At 47.5% G+C, this 18,242-nt stretch overlaps 1 protein-coding gene across 5 annotated transcripts in view; it reads right to left on the bottom strand.

The window, feature by feature from the left end:
* RALYL (RALY RNA binding protein like) overlaps positions 1-16,313 on the bottom strand; it is a 570,979-nt gene extending 554,666 nt beyond the window's left edge. Inside the window, exon 1 of one of the 5 annotated variants that reach the window (XM_081111044.1) lies at positions 16,118-16,313. The gene's annotated coding sequence lies outside the window, so the exon portion shown is untranslated. Of the gene's footprint in view, positions 1-14,460; positions 14,741-15,006; positions 15,233-15,297; positions 15,692-16,117 lie in introns of those variants that run through there. The other 4 variants (XM_081111043.1, XM_081111042.1, XM_081111045.1 and 1 more) reach the window with 4 other exon arrangements.
* Positions 16,314-18,242: the final 1,929 nt, after the last annotated feature.

The following is an 18,242-nucleotide window of genomic DNA, read 5'->3' as shown; positions in this document are numbered from 1 at the left end:
CGTCATCACCACTGATGTGATGCAATCGCATTGCCCATCTGGAGACCCAATGCGTGTTCCCATTCTCAGCTCAGAGCCACCGCTCCTGACTGTGCTGCTCACTGCATGGCCCTGTGATTAATCTCCCGAGAAGCAGATCTGGAAAACGACGCCTGCTTCCACAGCACGGAGGGCTGGGAGGAGCACATCACCTCCTGCCCCGGAAAGGCTCGGGAGTCTGTGCAACAGACAGAACCAGAAGCCGGCAGAGGAGGCCAGGGCCGCATCTCTCCTGTAAGCACACAATGTGCAAGAGGTTAACTCTACTGTATTCGTCAGGAAACACCAATTCGTGGAAAATATCATTTGTATTCAAATTTACAACAAGCAGAGCGATTCACCTCCGCACTGGAAATCCTCGTGTAAATTAAATCTGCAGTTCCTACTTAGAACCACATTTACAGCTACAGGAGGTTTCCCGAGACGGACTCCGCGGTGCTGAGAGCTCAGAGCTCCGGGGGTGTGAGTGAGCTGATTGAGCCAATCATTTCCTAACACAAGCCTCGATCCAGAGAGCAGGCTTACACAATAAACGCATGCATTGTCATACGTCCATGATAGCTCCAGAAAGCTGGTTCTGTTGTTCTTTAATAAAACATGGAATCTGGAAAGCAAGCGCCTGAGCTGCAGCCCTGCCTTGCCGCTGTGAGCTGGGCTTCCCTTCCCTGAAGCTCAGTTGCCTCACCGAGACGGGGTGCACTGTGGGTTTAGAAGGCAGCTGGCAAAGGACCAGTCCTAAATACGTTTGGTAATATTTTATTTGATTATACTGTCCCCATAGTTGTTGTTTTTTTTTCTTTTTTTTTTTTTTTTTGCTTGAGATGGTTCTTCAGCTCCAAGAATTCTAAATATACGTCCACAGGCTTCTGACTAGTGCTAACACTCACACACGCGGTATCAAATCATCGCAGTCTTGGTGTCTGCCCACAAAGCCTGTTCCTGAATTTCATGGATTCACCACCGCCCATGAGTACATAATTCTGGATCAAGGTGCAGGCAGTTACTGGATTAACCCCACAGCCATATCCAAACTCAGAAGAGAGTTTCTTATTGCTTAGAGTGGGGAAACGATGCCTGCTAATCATTGACATTGTAATCTAATCACCAGACGATGAAAACATCGCTGGAGGAAGTTGGCACTGGTCTAATTACATCACTATTCAGGAGCTTGATGGAGAAGACGGCCGTCCTACCGTCAGTTATGCACTCAATAGACCATTTAGGCCCCGGTCCAAGCTGTGGCTGGGAAGCCAGTTGCTGTGAATTTCAAATCAAGGCGAGTTGTTAGAGAACTGACTCAGGGGCTCCGGGAACTCTCTGGGGATCTTCAGGAGCCCAGGTGGTGAGGATGGACAGTGTGTTGTGGGAGTGAGAGGCCAGGCAGCCACTCAGACAGGCACAGGTGCAGATCTGCGCTGCCACCTGCTGAGTGACGGGCAGCAGGTCCACCATCTGTAAAATGGGGATAATAAGTGTCAATCTTTCAGGGACCCTGTGCACCCACTCAGTGACTACGGAAGGCCTGGCGCACAGCAGGTGCTGGGAATCGCATGGATGCTCCTTGGTGACCGTGGACAGGGGAGACGCAGCGAGGCAAAAAGCAACTTTGGAGCAGCACACACAAGGGCAGGTTCCTCCCTACAGCTACATCAGTGACGTGGAGTGACATGTCCTAGTGCAGGGGCACGAGACTGCCTGCTGTGATGGGCGGGACCTCGCCCGAATGACCAGGTGCGCGTGTCTCTCTTTCCAGCAGGATCAGTACAGTCTCCTTTTTAAAAGTATTTCAGGTGTCCCCTTCTCTCCCCCAATTGACCCCCTCCTTCCCAACACCCCTCCCTCCCTCCGGCCCAGGCCTACTGCACTACTGCCTGTGTCCATGGGTTATGCATATAAGTTCTCTGGTTAATCTCTCCCCCACTTCCTTCTGAGATCTGTTAGTCTGTTCCATGCATCCATGTCTCTGGATCTGTTTGTTTGTCTGATTTGTTCATTCGATTCCACAAATGAGTGAGATCATGTGATGCTTGTCTTTCTCTGACTGGCTTATTTCACTCAGCATAATACTCGTTTTAAGTGTGTGAGAATAAAATGTAATAGAAACGGTCAGCAGACGATGAAGTGATGAAGCAGATGAAGTACACTCTTAGTGGCCATGAACTTACGGCTTGGATTCTGCCAACGACCAAAACAAAAAAGGCGGGTGAGCTCCACTCACTTCCCCTGGGGCCCTTGTGACTGCAGGAGTTTTGTTTACATCACGGTAGCCTTTTTGTAGCTTTTGGAGGTTAATGACACCCAGTTCCTGTGGTTGAGCCACTGATGGAAAAGACAAGCAGCCACTTGGTCCCTGCACCAAGGAAGCCTTGCAGGATGTCAGGATGCTGCCGAAAAACACCCATTCTGACAAGTCTGCAAAGTGCTAAGTCACATGGGTGATGCGCCAAAATGCCACATCAAGACTTAAAGGCTCCACTGTCAGTGTGGAGATGCTGGGAAGATAATGTGAGTGACTGAAAATGTATATGTGCATCAATTTGTCTTCTTAATTGTTTATATAACTATACATTGCATATATGTATATATATATACATATGTACACATCCATGTATGTATCTATGCACATCATATATGTATATTTATGCTTATATAAATGCTTGTATAATTCTGAGTCTATAAAACTAGACTGAATACAAGGAAGTGAGGCTGATTTTTTAAATGGAAATATCTATCCTGAGGGGTGTGTTGTCAATCCCAAGTGGTTGGCCCCAGAGACACACTCATTCTACTGATGCGGACACCCCTCCTCCTTAGTAATGGCTTTGCCCTAGCTGGTGTGCTCAGTGGTTACAGTGTCCACCCAAGGACTGAAGGATCCAGGGTTTGATTCCAGTCAAGGGCACATACCTTGGTTGCAGGTTCCCCAGCCCCAGTGAGGACAGGTGTGGGAAGTAGCCAATTGATGTGTCTCTCATGTCAATGTCTCTCTCTCTCTCTCTCTCTCTCTCTCTCTCTCTCTCTCTCTCTTTCTCTCTATCTCTCCCCTCCCTTCCGCTCTCTCTAGAAATCAATGGAAGAAATATCCTCCTCTGGTGAGGATTAAAAAAAATAATAATAATAATACCTGTGTGGGGGGTTGGCCATATGAAAAAATGAGCTGATTAATTCTGAGTAATAGCATGTAAGTTGTCAACCAAAACCAAATAAGAAATACATAGAAGCATCATATTGTACACACAAGGGTAGCTGCCGATCTTGAAACGGTCATTATATTGGAACCCACACTGGCATATACACGCAGACACACACAGAGTTGGGGTGGCAAGGTGCTGGAGCACCACACCAAATGCTTGATCTACTCTGTAATGTCTTGAGCTACCTGATGGGATTACAGGATTGGTGTCCATCCCAATAGCGGCTTTAAAGGGCAAAGTGTAATATACAGAATTCCAAGGGCCACCTTAAACCCCCGGGGATCTGAGTCTTAGACTGTGGTCACAGTGTGGCCAGGGCACTGAGATGCCTGATAACATCCCAGGTGACTCTACCTCAGATGGAGGGACACTGAGTGAAGAGACAGACGCCGTCATTGGTTGAAAACACTGCATGGAGGGAGGGGCGATGTTGTCAAAGGAGTTACAGTCAGGTCCCCATTTTCCCGATGACAAAAGGCAGCTTCCGGAGGTCGGCACGCAAGCCAGGACTGGAGACCAGAGCCGTCCGGTTGGAGGGACGCGCTTCGTCCACTCCCTTACAGAAAGCAGAGGCTGCACAGATGGAGCCTGGGCCACGAGTGCCAATGGAAGGAGACTCCCCCCGTGCCCAGTTCTGTGCTGCTGTCAGGGGTCAGTGAGCTCTGAAATCTGCACGCTAATTGTGGGGCATCAGGGAATGTCAAAAGGATCCAGAGACTGGAAGCATGGGACAAAGTGGCAAATCTCAGAGGGAAGGCAGGGGAGGGAGGGTGGGTGAGCGGTTATCAATCAAAAAGACCTTGCATGCATATATGCATGACCCACGGACACAGACAGTGGGGTGGTGAAGGCCTGGGGCAGGGGGGGGGGGGCAGAGGGTAGGGGTGGGCTGGATGAGGTCAGTGGGGGAAAAATGGGACATATGTAATACTTTCAACAATAAAGATTAAAAAACAAACAAACAAAAGACACCTCCTGACAAACAGTCTCCTAATAATATCTTGTATGCACAGCTTTTGGGGGAGGAGGTGATATAATTGCAATATTTCTAAAACTTCCATTTATTATTATTATGCGTGTGTGCACAGGGCACAGCCAGAGTCTCCAATCTGAAATCAAAACAGAACATTGCAAAAGTCTCAAAGGAGTGGGAGCTTCATGCAGCCAATACAATCTTGATCTAGATTCACTAGGAGCTAACAGGATTCTGTGGCTAAAATCTTCCATCCCCATAACAGGCTAACAAATTTAATGTACGATAAACTTTTTAAACCATGAATTGGAACTTGTTCTTGATCAGCTTTCCCAGAACCATACAATGTGTGTGGGTTTGCTCGCTTGGACCCCCTGACGTCGGGCACAGCTGCTAGAACATAAATGCTATCACTGCCCACCTGGCCTTCCTCCCGGTTCCTCCATATTCATCTCCACCAGCCCATGTCAACACCCCTCGGAGGTCCTTCCAAGCTCCTCCTCATCCCTGGCCTTGCCCCAGAGCACCCACCGACACCCTGACGGCCTCACTTGAAACGCTCCATTCTTACTGTTCTCTAATTGAACGTTTACGCCATTAATTCAACCCTTAATCACGCGTGCCCACTGAACGGTATCTCCAGTGTCTCACGTATGTAGTCCTGATGAAATAATTACTTTTTCTAATACGAAAAGTGCCCTCTTAAAGTGAGTAGCTATTGAGCGACTGAGTCAAGAGCACACTCCCAGCTACTCCAAGGAGCTCACCTGATTTTAGGTACGCGAGCAAGGCCAGAGTCACATCCAGGCCACCCACACACTCAAGCCACACATGTTTCACCCTGCCCCACCCAGCACTGCTAACTCCTTAACAGCCGGCACTGTGACGCATTCACCGTTCACGGAGTATTTCCCAAGGGGCTCAGCCTAGTCCACACCCTTTACAGCCTGAACTGTGTTCCCCCCGATTCGCATGTTCAAGTCCTGACTCCAACAGTTCAGCATGTGCCTAGGTTTGGAGATGGGCCCGTGGAGAGGTACTTAGGGTAAATGAGGTCATATGTGTTGGCCCTGATTCAAGGGGAGATGGTGACACCAAGGACGTGCACGCAGAGGAAAGGCCACATGAGACCTCAGCAGGAAGCAGCCGCCGCGAGCCAAGGACAGAGGCCTCTGCACATGACACCTCGACCTTGGACTTCTGGCCTCCAAAACCATAAGAAAGGAAAAGTCTGCTGCCCCGGCAGCAGCATTGTGTTTTGGCAGCCCTAACAGACATGCCCTATGCATCATGGGATTGCCAAATTATTTAGAATGTATCATTTGCTATTTCTTCCTCCTCTCAGACCACACTATTTAAGACAGATACACACACACACACACACATACACACAAACAATACCTTGAAGTCATAGGTTTTTCCTTTGTTCTTTGAATTGCCAACTTAGTGTTTTAGAAAAGCAATGCTATTTCTGGTATCCACCCTGCCCCCCAAAGGTGTATTGAATTTAGGTTACTTGTCCAACACTTCGCTGGACATCAAGGAATATTGAAGTGTCAACCCTCCAGGTCACAGCGGCGATGGCATCTCCTTTAATATCTTGCATATGTGCTGGAGGGGGTGTGCAGATATAAAAACTTTAGGTTATAAGTTCCCCAATTTAAACACAAACAGATCAGTGCTCACCTCCTGAAAAGGACAGGGCTTCAAGCAAAGGCTTCCAGCCCTGTGGTCTCCCTCATCCTGTTCATTTCTCCCGGAGACACAGGCTGGCAGGAGCCGCAGTGGCCACAGTCAGTCCCTGTCTACTGAGATTATCTGAGGGCGCCCACCACCTGGAAGACATTCTGAAGTGTCAACGCGCATCCTGTCAGCCAGAGAAGATGCCCAACATCAAAGAAAGGCTGCTGTGGACTGAACCTGCATCCCCTCCCCCCGACACACACACACAGAAAGCTCTCAGGACACACAGAGTGGTAAAGGCGCATTTTCAAGAAATACTTATTGGATAAATTTTAACACTGCTGAGCCAATCGACCGGATTTTGGGATCACATTTTAGCAAAAAATGAACTTCATTGGATGTCAGTTTAAATTCTTAATAAAAAGTGAAAGCTAAAACTGCAACAATCAGAGGGCATTTTAGAAATGTATCTTGGCTAATTTCTAGTAAGGAATGAGATGCCAAAAAGAATTTAAAACATGACACATGCTGAGACTTCTGAACCCTCTGCCACCAGCACACGTGACGACCCAGTTCTCGAAACCAGGCTAGTTCTGCTGTCCACGTAATATACAAACTGGATTTCCAAGGCTGAGTACAAAAAAATGTAGAATATTTAAAGACTAATTTAAATCGACTACATGTTGAAATGATCATTTATGATACTGGGTTACATGAAACATTATGAAAATGGATGTCACCTGCTTCATTTTACTATTAAATGTCTTCTACAGGATTTAAAGAAGCATACGGTGGCCTGCCCTGTCGCTCTCTTGTCTCCACGCTGCATATGCTCAGACCAGTCACCTGTCTGGTCACTGCCCATAGTCACCAGCAGGGTCCTAGTCATCAGATCACCTGCCATGGCATTGCAGAGCTTGTGTCCAATTCACCCTTACTTTATTAATAGTGGCCCAGAGCCATTCACATAATGTTAATGGTAGTATATTGCTATGACGGTTCTATTTTATTATTGGTTATTGTTACTCTCTCACTGTGCCTAACTTATAAATTAAACTGTGTCTTAGGTATGTATGCATAGGAAAGAGCATGGTATTTAGGTACTGGCCACGGTTTCAGGCATCCCCTGGGGGTCTTGGAACATATGGCTCAGGGATAAGGGGGGAATAGTGTACATTGTTGTCCACATAAAAAATCTAAAAGCGTAGAGACCCTGAACTCATGCTCTATGTTTTTACAGTCTTTAAGAGTTTCTAATACAATATTTTTATTTGTAATTTTGTGTAATCTCAATATATTCTGAGACAAAATTTATTCTCTCAAACCATGGACTCGATATTACGCCATAAAATGAATGTGACACAAAGTCACGTACTCCTATTACTCATTCCTCTTTACTGAAAACCTCTTTTTTCTTCAAAAACCTGTCATTCCTGTTCATCTCCGATTTCTTACGGAAGCCACCTCTACATCTTGTTGTCTGTCCTCTTCCTTGGCCCTTTCGCTTTTCCGGCCACACACAGCCCCCATCTGCTCTCATGTATTCTGGACTTTGGACACAATGTTAGGAGAATACTGTCAAATCTCCCAACCTCGGGACCTTTGCACGTCACTGGAGAGGAGAGGCATTGCAGTCACGAGTTTTCAAGTGCCTTCATGCTCTACGTAATCACAAGCGACCCCCTCTCCTTAGCTGGCAAAGCTCCATGCTCCGCCATTTCTCACACGCACCTTTCCTCCCCCAAGTAGACTCAGTTCCCGAGAGAGGTCCAGTGTCTTGTCTCCGTTACCATCTTTTTAAATCTCCTAAAACGCAGTTTCCCAACATATGGATGAACAAAGAAATTCTCAAAAGTTTACAACTATGCCCAGCGCAAAAAGACCGGAGAATCTGAGGAGGACAGGAACGGGCCGGGCCCTCTGGCAGCAGGAAAGGAAACACTGTCTCCTTAGACCTGCCCCGTGATGCGCAAGGCTGAGCAGCTCTGCTTCTCCATCTCTAACCAAGGCGTGGGGTGTCATTCGGGCGTGGTGACGCAGGCTGGGGTCCAGGTCTCCGTCCAGCCATCCCACAGCACAACACAGTTGGCATGCCCCTGTCTCATCCTTCATTTCCTCCCAGATATTGGTGCCTGGTAGAACAACAGATGCTTCCCGGGTGTTACAAAGATGGGGCCCAATATGACCAGCGTTTGCTTAGCAGTCAGCCGGAGTCAGAGGGGTGCTCTGCCCATGGGAAAGGGCAGGGCCAGCCCTAAGGAGGGGACCAGCAGCAACAGCAGCTACTACACACCTGCCGGGAGCTTCCTTAGGGCAGTTGGTTCTAAACCTCCAGGAATGTCATTGAAACTTCCAGTCTATGTTTTTAACTTTTCCTTTCTACCTTCCCCCTCTCATCCTATGACAGGTTTTTAAAACTCTTTCTCTAAACTGCCCTTTAACTCTCAGCTTCCTCACAACATGGACTTCTCAGCAGTCGGCAGCTCCAGGAGCTTCCCAAAGTCTAGAATTTGTTCATTAGACTCTGCTCCACTTTCAAAATCCAGAAACAGAATATTCTACCCTGACCCAAACCACCCCTTCCTGCACCTCCCTCATGAACTTCAGGCTGTGTGGCCTTCCCAGCCCTGGTCCCTGCCCTGGCTTTTCGACACATACTCCCTCCAGTCTGACATCTGCAGCCTTGCTAATGTCCTAATAAGTAAACATCCTTGTTTGCTGTCCCCTTCAGATTACAGACAGCTGAGTCGTGCTCCCAGTGCTGCTCCAGATGGTGCTAATGTGACCACAAAGGTTTGTTAATGTTGTCAACTTCCTCCTTATGGGAATCTTCCCATAGAATCTTCTACATCCCCCAAGGCCCTGGCCCCAAACCATTTCACCTCCACCTCTGAGCTCTCCCTTATCTGAGAGAGCCCAGGGCGAGGGCCTGAGGCGGCTCCTGATGGGAGGTGTTTCCACCCAACCTGCTTGCTTCTCCAGCACAGGGCTGAGCAGAGGACATATTTACTTAACGAATGAACCGATTCCTTTTCCTTCCTCTCTAAGAGGTGCCCACCCCTTCACAACTACCCATCATGCCAACATTCTGGAACTCGCTCTTGAAAACTAATTCAGTGGCTAGCCTCCTGATTCTCGTTTTCTGTCTTTAACTGGCTTCTTCTACCTCCACTCAGAAAAATGCTGTTTTCCAAAATTTTGCCTTTGGCTGAGCTCCTCCCTCCTAAGTGCAATGCAGATGATTCTGTACTGCCTTCCAGAGTCTGCCTGCGTGTTGTCAGCTCAAGGCCTGGATGTCAATGGTATACCAGTGGTTTTAGCCAGGAGGCAATGTCAGAATTCAAATGAGTGACATGTCAAAACTGACCCCTTCTCCCGCCCCAACCAAAAGGCTCTCCTCTAGATATTCTTGTTTTCTCGATATTCTTTGTTTTATGCCACTGATTTCAGGAGATTCCGATTCCAAATCTCAGTGCTCCGCCGTGGCCTCCACACCCGCTGATCTGTGGACTTGGAAACTCACTGTCTTCTCCCAACCCTCACGCACCTCGCCTCCACTGTGGCTTACGCTGCCCAATCTTTATTGAAAAATAGTCCCTTTCTCAAGTTCCCGGGAAACAATTCAATAATAAAATATGTTTCCACGCATCTCAAGTGGCCATTGGAAACAGCATGCTAAAATAATATCATGTAGTTACGTGTGTTTCGTTTGATTAAGGAACAGATAAAGTGAGCTGGGAAAACAGCACAGCCAAGCACGTGTCCCGGAGAAATCTGAGGTGGAGGTGAGGCCGGTGAGATGTGGGGAGACAGAAACACCTCTATTTATAGAGCGGCCGCGATAGCAGGAATTGGCTGTTCGCTTTCCTTGTGCGAAAGACTAATTTTCCACATCAACAGCAAACACTTCCAGAGCGGAGATTACATTCTGTGCGTGCGTGGCGAGTAAATATTTGTGGAGTGCTTCCCGGCCTCTGCACAGCCTCTGCGGGCAGGGACCCATCTGTCTCCCCGGCCGCGGCGCACCCATGGCCCCTCCCGAGAAGATGTGAAAACCTGCCAAGATCCAGCCATTTTAAATAATGGATGAAGAGTAAATGAAGAGCAGTTGTTTTATTTTAAGAGAAACAAAACAAACACGAGGTCAGGTCAGACAGCCCCGTGACTCGTCCCTCGACCTCCTGTGCAACTGCGAGTACATGACACCGCTCTCCCAGCCTCCGTCTCCTCGGAAATATAAATAGTGATGATGGCACCGACGCACAGGAAGTGTAAACGGAAGTGCGTCCACGTGGCACAGCAGGCGACCTTGGTCCTTTGCTTTCCTCTCCCCAGACTTCATAGGAAATGCCTTTCCCTCCCCCCGCCCCGCCCCGCTCACACCTCCAAATGGCCCGAATCTGTTGCTACTATGATCATCAAGCAGGTGGCTACCAGTGTGTACAAATGTTTTCCCCAAACACATGGATTGTGTATGAATGCAATTAATGTCCACTGTTCAAGTTTAGACCTAATATTCCACTGTGTAATTCTAAGAAAAGAGGGTGTTAATTAATGAGTTAAGTGTAATTTTATGAAGTGGATTTTTAAAACTATATTTTTATTGATTTCAGAGAGAAAGGGAGAGGGAGAGATAGAATCATCAATGATGAGAGTGAATCCTTGACCTGTTGCCTCCTGCACGCCCCCTACTGGGGATCGAGCTCACACTCCAGGCATGTGCCCTGACCAGTAGGGAACCATGACTTCCTGGTTCAGAGGTGGACACTCAACCACCGAGCCATGCAGGCCGGGCATGAAATGGATTTATGCAAATAAAGCTCTAGTGCTTCTTTAGAACGCGAGTGCTTAGTGACGCCCAAGGCACCTGTCAGAGAACAGGACAGGGTCCCGTGCTCCTACTGTGCTTTTGCCTCCTGTTACACTTACACATGCCCAAGGAGTCCGTCTGAAAGCCTTGGCCCCACTGCGGTCTCCAAGGGCAGACAGGCTAGAGCACGTTTATCCTAACCAGCAACTCCGGTTCCCCCTCTGCCCTCTCTGCGGCCAGGAGAGCTTAGAAAACACTGCATCAACGCCTCTACCCTTTCCAGGATTCAGCCCCAGAAAAAGAGCGAGAGAATGTAAAAACAGAGAAACAGAAGCTTTAAATTTAGGGCAGCATTGGAAAAACACAAAATCTGTTTTCCATATGTACATTTGTTATTTAACAGAAGTCTAACAAAACAAATGAGCAACAACAAAAAATAAACTCCCCGAGATGTCCTTCAAAATAAAAAGCTATGTGAATAAGCAACACTACTAAAATTGGTAATAGTTGGGTTAGATATATGTATTCTGCAGGAAAATTTAATAATAAAAAGGAGAATGGTGAAGAATACAATATTGACATCATACTTGACTTGCTAAATGTGTAGCTAGTTTTGTTCCATTCAGAAATTAACTATTACTTAAATTTTATATAACAGTTACTGTTCTCAAAATCATGGTGTAGGGAAGGTAACTGGCTCCTTTGTCATTAATGTGAATGGTAATGTTGCCATTGTCAATTACGGAAGAGAAATGTATTACATTTTTTTAAATCACACTGAATTATAAAGAATGGGATTTTAAAAAGATTTGTGCAAGTCAGTGTAAGTAGCAAATGATAATAATAAACAATAAGGAAATAGTAACAATAATATTAGGATCAGTGAAGATTTTTTAAAATTAGTTTTTTATTACTTTCCAGAGCCTGCCAAAGTAGTTTAAAAATAAAATCCATTAATAACTCAGTTTTTTTATGCACAAAATATGATTTACTCAATGGCAATGTGATAAAAGTGGAGATATAACTGTGGTTTGGTTTTGTTTTTAAGTCACAGCTAATCACTACTTTAAAATAAAAGTGTTTAAAGTCAGAGAGGAGAATAAATTAAAATGTAATTGAAATATTTTCTTCAATTTTCTGTTGATCATGCAAACAATCCTAAATATCAAGTTCTCTTCTGCTCTCCACGTCGAGTTTTGTTTGTTTGGGTGCACAAGTTTAATTAGTTGCTTACGCTGCCAGTAAGCAGTGAGCAAGGAGACCACACTGGCCCTGGCAGAAGGCTCTCTGACTGTAACAGACGCGGGTCTTTTCCCCTCACTTCAGCTAGCTGCCTCAAAAAATGGCTATTTTACTTAAGAAAAGTTACCCTCATAGTGTATAATTTTTTCAACTAGGACAATATATATATTTTTGGTATATCAAATGTATGTGTATTATCTTTCAATTCCATTCTTTTTATATTTTAAAGGTACCATTTGTTTACATAAATTAGAATTCTTTTAACCACTCACCTTTCATAAAAATTAGAGAAAATAAGCCAACCATCTTTTCAAAAGATGAAATTTGTCATTTGTAAATATGAGTGTCTTTATAAATGTGTGTTTCAAACTTTCCCCCCTTATATATAAAAGCAGTTGAGCTTCATGCCTACCAAGATAAAAATCAGTGTGCTGCTTGCTTGCTTATAACCATGTAAGGATACATATAAGAGATAACTAAATGTTTACTATTAATGATGAACATTTCTTCATTTAAAAATCATTGGACAGACCAGGCATTCTAGACAGGACTCCGATAAACGTCTCCTTTCTCTGCAATGTCAAGACTGAGGCAGATACTGTGAAATTAATTCAGTAATCCAGGATTTTTTTTAAAGTGCAAATTGTGGCATGCCATGAGAGTTCCTGGAACATTTTTATACTTCCAGGACATTTAACAATTGCTTTAAGTTTCTGATTATTTCTTTATCAAAATTCAGGTAATACAATACTTGAGGTCAGTTAATGGTCCAACAGCCAATTTAATTTACATTTCCTTTCCCTCGCCTCCCACCTTCACCTCCCAAGCCCTCTCTCCCTGCAAAATATATTTTCTCTCTTTCTGTGAGCAGCTGGGAATTATACACAGGATTAAGTTGTCCAGAATCGATGGGTGGGTTGCTTGCTGAATGAAAGAACAGGGCTGTTTCCCTTGACAAGCCAGTAGGCGGTGCTAACGACAGGGGGCTGCACTCAGAGATTTTAAACCAAAGAACTCACAGAATAGGTGGCCAGTATCAACAGCTGTAGAATGACCAATATGATCCACGGAGGAGGAAATCTCAAAAATCTGAATGTGACAGAGAGCAGTGTAACATAAGCATATTGTATAATGCATTATGAGTGTCCAATGGAAACCTACGATGGCCAGAGGTTCTCAGTATGATTTTTACTTACAGGTGTCAAAGCACAGGCACATGTGTGTTCCCACGGTAAAGTCCTATGAACATCTCCCTCCCCCGATGGTTTTCATCTCATTGGGATGCATCATACAGTACAACTCAGCTCTGCCCCAGCTGTGAGACCCCCCCCCCCCCCCGCCACACACACACACACACACAGGGCAGCACCCGCCTCAGTGAAGCTTTTGGTTTGACTACCCAAGTTGTTTCCTTCCCACTCGGTCTCTCTGTTCAAAGAACTAAAGGATCTACAGGGCATGCAACCTGTGAAAAAATACTGTACACATGCATTATCTCGCATTTTGAAATGAATGAGCATCTCTACTTACACACATGATTATGGGAAAAATGATTTAGAAAACCAGAAAGTTACAAGTGGCTTTTAAAATGCTTCTGTGAGTTGTTTGAACCAGATGAAAGACTACATTTTCATCATGTGCTCAGGCACAGCACATATGCACATAAATCACCGCTGGAAGCTTGCTTCACCTAGGATCCCAGTCACAGCTTCGTTCTCCCCTCCTCAGTGTCGAGTGTGGCCGTCTACAGTCGGGACATGAACCCTCTCCCTGCTACCAATGCAACAGGGCTTTCCTAAGAGACAGCTGCGTGGAGCACAGACACAGCTCGCACCGTGACTTCTACAGACCTCTGATGAGGCAGTGCATGGTGAATAAAGAAATATACAGCACTCTGAATATTTCAATAAACTTCAATCTTCTCCAGAGAAACGGTCATTTGCACTCCTAACTCTATTAGCACCAGGAGTAAAGAAATACAGGCATAAAACCTTTCATTCCACAAACTCAGGTTAAAGACTTAGAGAAATATTGGCCTGAAAAGGCGATCATGTGTTATTAACCCCTTTGTTATGGGCCCTTCCATGTGTTGGAATTAGTTTTTAAGTCTATAGATAACATAGAAGAAAACTAAGTCTGAGAGATAAAACATATTTCATTTTCTTTCTTTTCATTTTAAAAGAATACAAATTACATGCACATGATAAATTTAAGCTGAGCTTTTCTTGTTAGAAAAAGAAAATAAAGGCTGCAAAAGCAAGTCATTTAAATACCAGCCACCCTCCAGATTTTAAGATTTAAAGTACACACGGCAGAGTTATTTGGAAAGCAAGCTTTCCAGCAGATTCTGTCACTGAGTTTAGTACCGAAAAGGCTTTTTATTACCAACCGGTTCATCTCCCAAAAGTCTTACACTGGAAACGTATAACAGAACAGTCATAAACTACCACAAACTCCACAGAATACACTCAACACTGCGCATTGCTACCAACACAAGCAACACCATCACCAACCCCTACCTGTCCTTCCCGGTTCTCAAGGGAAAGCCTTTGGCACCACTGTCAGGTGGCTATAAAGAGTCAACAATGTTTCTTTACACCTCGAGTAATGGAGAATTCTGTACCTTAGGGGAGTGGTCTCATTAATACCAACTGTTTCATCCTCAACATGATACCCGATTGCGCATCATGGAAAGTAACTGTGTCCCCATTCCCTGGAAGACACCAGCAAGTCCTTAGCACCCAAGCGCACACCAGAGAAAGGAAGCACCGCCGCTCGGAGACAGCAACACCCTTCGGAACCGAACCTGCAACCAGGCTGGGAAAGACCTCCCGCCTTGTTTACTCCTGGCAAAGAGGAGGAGCCGGAGTTGGGCGCGCGCCCCTGGGCTGGTGCCTGGTGCCATCCTCTGGGGGCTGGAAAGGTCCCCAGCGCCTGGCCCTGTGGCCAGCTGCCAGCCCCTCGGGAGGATGCTGCCTGGATGCTCCCTCCCCACTTCCCGGTACTTCCAGGGGTCGCCCGCCGGCCTGCGCAGCGCCCAGGGCCCTCGCCCTGCGAGAACTTACAGGGCCCGGCGTGCTGAGTCCCGGCCGCCGCCCGCCGCCGCCCAAGGCGCCGAAGCCGCCAGCCGCCGAGAAGACCTGGGCGCAGCCGAGCAGGGACTGTGTTTTGCGCACATCCAGGAGGGATCGCAGGCAGGGGACTCTCCCCGGCGCCTGGCAGGGCTGTCCCCACCGCGGGCGCGCGCAGACACACACACACACACACACACACACACACACACACACACACACGTCCTCGCCAGGACCAGCGCTGCCATTGCAAACCCGGGAAACGCCTCCAAAGGGACCAAGTACCTGCTCGCTGCGAGCTGTTCAGCCGTTCACTTCATCCTCCGTTGACAAGGAAACCAAACCGCACTTCATTTTTTTTTTTCCAGAAAAACCTTCCACTGCCATCATTTGAAAATTGATATAAGGGGAGCGGCGGGGCAGGAAGAAGGGGTAATATAGATATAGATATCAGGATATCTATCATAAAATTATCTCGGATTTTAAAAAAGTCAAATGTGCAAAAGTCATGGTTAATTTAAAGGAGGGAAAAAAGTATTTTGCTTAAAAATAATCCCAGTAACCAGCTGCAAGAAAAGTTTCACGTTATCAATGGCTATCAAAAACGGGGGAAAACGAATTTGTTCTCACCGGCTCCAAAAAGGGCACCAAGAAAATGGAAAAGGCACGCCTCTGCTCAGTGGTTTGTACCCGTATTGCAAAACCACAAACTTGTAAACACTGCGTAAAATCCCACCTATCCAAAAATCTTATCAGAAAAAGAGTAGGCGAAAAAAAAAGAGGTAGAAACATGCTTTTAAAATATTTTTACAAAGGAAAAAACAGGCACCACACTTCACATCGCTTTTTCCATAAAACCAGTTGCACATCTCGCCGGAGTCGCTCCGCAGCACGGTCGCCGCGGACTCGGGACCTCGCCGCGTCCACGGCCCCATCGCCTGCTAGAAAAACTTGGTTCAGGAAAAGGCTCGAAACCATCTCCTCCAGCGTTCCCAGATACAAACAATAAGCAAAGAAGTGGAAAAAAAAAAGAAGAAAAAAACAAAAAACAAAAAAAAGGACAAAAAAAAGAATAGGACAAGAATGCCACTGAGAAGGTACTCACCGAGCGGGAGTAAAATGTTGGAATAAAAATGAGATTTGGTATAAAATACAGTATGGCGGTGGGAGGAATGAAGCGCGTTTTTCTCTGGATCTCGACCTCGGATACTGACACGTGACAGGCTGCCTCGCAGGCGGGAGGGCCGGGCTGCCGGGCGCCACGGAGCCGCGCGGGGCCGGAGGCGGGCTGGGCGCTGCGCGCAGGCGAGCAGGGGCCCCGGGGCCGAGCACACGCGCGCGCACACGCCGCCGGGGGGAGGGGGGCGGGGGGGGAAGCGCCGGGAGCGGAGCCGCGCGGGCCGCCCGGAGCGCAGCCGCCTCTGCGCCGTCACTGCCGCCCCCGCTGGCGCCGCCGCCTGGATGCGGAGCGCGTGTGCGGGCCGCGGGGCCGTGGACACGCCTGAGAGGCGGGAACAACTTGCTGCTCCCGAGAACTTGCGCCGCTGCCGCTGCCTCTGGGTGCCACCGCTCCGTCTCCAGGTAGTGACCGGCGGAGCGCGCCCGGCCAGCCGGCTCTCCCGAAGTTTCTGTCCACCTCCCCCTGCTCCCCAGGTCCCTGCCTCCCAGGCCGCCCCGGCCGCTCCCTCCCCTAGATCTGCGCTTCCTCGCGCAGCTCCGGGAACCGGGCTCCGGCGACACTGGAGGCGTTGCCTCGGGCACAGCCACCCTCCGTCTGGGTCGCCATCAACACATCCGCGTGCAGGGCACCGCGTTGCGCGTCGCAGAGGGGAACGTGTGCAGGGGGAGAGACGCAGCAGCCTCTCCTGCAGGGCCCTGTCCCGCGTCCCTCTCCGCGGGCTCCATCGCCAGGGGTGGGGCGTGAATGCATCCCTGCCTGGACCAGGCATTGTTCGGTCTGCGCGCGCGCGCCGGCCTCCAGGCTCTTCTGGAAGGCTCCATGGCTGGGGCTCCTGCCTGACTCCTGCTCAAGTTGTGGGCTGGGGCAGGAAGTCAAGGGCCAGGGGCCAGGGGACGAGTGGGTCCTTTGTGCGAATCCACGGACCGGAAGGGGAGCGAGCAGCTGGCGGTCGCCAGGGGGAGAAGCGCGCCGGGAGCGGGCGCAGCCAGGTGGGAGGTGAGGGCTTCTCCACCTGGCGTCTGGCTGAGGCTGCCTGTCGCCTGAACACAGATTCCATCAGCCAATCTCCGAAAGCCCTGGATGCTTCCTCTGCCTGTTCAAGAACCCTCTTTCTGGCGCCTGAGCGCATCCATTTCTCTTCATTTCTGTGCAATACCCACAGCAGGACCGTCTCTCCGTCTCCCCGTGCTGCCTTGAGTCGGGGGTGTGTGGGATTAATCGGCATCTCCGTGTTTGAGAAGTAGACATTGCACAGCTCCATGGTCCCCACGTTGCTGTCTCCACGTTCCCAAGGTTGACATTTAAGACGAAATGTCTCCCAGAGGTGACCTACCCTGGACAATTGTGAAAATTAAGTATGCAGCCGCCATAGAGAGCTGTAACAGCAGATAGGTTTCTCAAACATTCTGGTCAGAATCCATTGACCCAACACAGTCTTAATCCACAATTTACACAAAAGAGATTTAAAATAAGCATTAAAATATCATTAAATATTTATTTTGGTGGGTTGCCAGCCCTACAACAACTTACTATTCATACAGTGTGAGCGTTCTTGATGAGAAATGCCGTCTGAGAAAGTGATTCGGTGCCTTCTGAAGCCTCATTGAATTCTATCCTGAAACCACTGGATTTTTAAGCTGCATAATACAGTTCAAATGTGCCTTTCACTCTAAAACACGCTGGGCTTCTTTTTTATTTTTATTTTTTTTTAATAAGATCTCTTCACTTGTCTTTTTCTTCTCTGGGTCGTGAGTTAATTTTTGTATCATGAAACCTTAGTTTGTTAAATTTTCCAAATTTTTCTTTTCATGTAAAAAACATCGGATTCCAATCATTGTAAGGAGAAAATAAGATGTTAATGTATATTTCTCTCATCACTTACCTCACCGCAGTATTCAAATGTGAGCCACTTCACTTTAGAAATGAGTTGTGCACCTTTGAGTTAGGCAGTGGCCAGTGTTGGAGACTTATTTCAGAAGAACTTGGAAAACAAGCTGTTTAGAATTGCTCTGCAGAGGTGGCTGGCAGCCAGCTCAGCCATAGGCAGGCT

Source organism: Myotis nattereri (genome assembly GCF_964212035.1).
Source record: "Myotis nattereri genome assembly, chromosome: 17".
NCBI lineage: Eukaryota > Metazoa > Chordata > Mammalia > Chiroptera > Vespertilionidae > Myotis > Myotis nattereri.
The sequence above is the reverse complement of the archived record's forward strand: the minus strand, read 5'-3'. Positions and strand labels throughout refer to the sequence as shown.